This window comes from Hyaena hyaena, unplaced genomic scaffold (genome assembly GCF_003009895.1).
Source record: "Hyaena hyaena isolate Hyena2069 unplaced genomic scaffold, ASM300989v1 scaffold_979, whole genome shotgun sequence".
Lineage (NCBI taxonomy): Eukaryota > Metazoa > Chordata > Mammalia > Carnivora > Hyaenidae > Hyaena > Hyaena hyaena.
In genome coordinates this window covers 27,055-28,557 of record NW_024081613.1, presented here as the reverse complement: position 1 = coordinate 28,557, position 1,503 = coordinate 27,055, and positions in this window count along the sequence as shown.

The window sequence follows — 1,503 nt, the reverse complement described above, 5'->3', positions numbered from 1 at the left end:
AAAGCCATTTAAGATATACTAGCATTAAAATTATTTACAAACATTAGCTACATGAATAAATAAATGAATACATGTTTAGATTTACAAGTATATTTCCTACTAGATGTGAAGCTCCATGGAACAGAATATATTTCTCTTGCTCATTCACTGAACAAAACAATGTCAGCACTTGATAGGATTTGGGGTATAAACAATGAACTACATTTAGTATTTTGAATCTGCCTATTATACATTTTTTTCTACAAGTTAATAAGACTACTTTAAAAAGGTATGTAAGATATTATGCATGTAAATATACAAGTAGCAAAGTCTCCAATACCTATGAATTTCTTAAGAGAAATACTGACATATAATTAACACTCAGTAAACGTTGACTGTATTCATTCCCTTCACTGGTAAAGCTATTTTTTTTCTTTCAAAATAATCTGTCAGTTCTCTTTGGAATTATTTTTAGATTTGGTTTCTTTAATTATGTGACTATTTAGAAAATACAAGAATAGTTTACTACTGCTAAATATCTATCTGTCCATCTGTAGGTATGCATGTATATATGTATGTATGTATGTATGTATGTATGTATCTATCTCTATAATGTATACATACTTATCTGGAAAATACTTCATTGCATCTTTATGGTATATATTAACAATCTGGCAAAATCATTAAGTTGAGTAGACCAGATCTGATATAATCCATTGGAATTTGCTATAATTAAAAAAAAATTAGCCACATGAAATGTTAGAATTCTAATATCCATATAATTCAAAAAGTGGTATTGCCTACATTTCACATTGGAATAATAGCATTAATTAAGATAAAATTTTAGGACAGGTAAGTATAAACCCAGAAAAGAGAATATAAACTCCAACCTTTTAAAATATGTACACATGGGGTCGCCTGGATGGCTCAGTCAATTAAGCATTTGACTTGATTTCTGCTGAAGTCCAATAGTTCATGAGATGGAGCCCTGTATCATGGACTCAGCTGACAGTGCGGAACCTGCTTGGAATTCTCTCTTTCCCTTGCTCTCTGCCCCTCCTCTGCTTGTGTGCTCTGTCGCTCTCAATCTCAAAATAAATAAACTTAAAAAATATATATGTACACATGTATATATACACAATTGTGCCCATTATTTTGTATTTCAGAAAATTGTTTCTGAGGTTTTTCATAGATAATTAAGCCAATTACACATATCATTTTTTAATACAGGCAGACTTAACATTCAAAATGAAAATGTCATTATGCAAATTAAAAAAATAAATGCAATGGTATTACATTAGGAAGTACTTAACTGATAGTATATAAAATTTTTGGAAAGTGTTGGCTATTCAGGGGAAAAGCCACTGGAACTCTAAATACTAATGACTAGTTGGTTCAATATCTAGGCAATATTTATACTCTATTTATCTTTCCAAATTAGAGAAGAATGACAGAGAAAAATAGAGTGATATTTACAAATCCATAAAAAAAGGTCATGTTTACTGAGATTTGTTAGTTGTATTT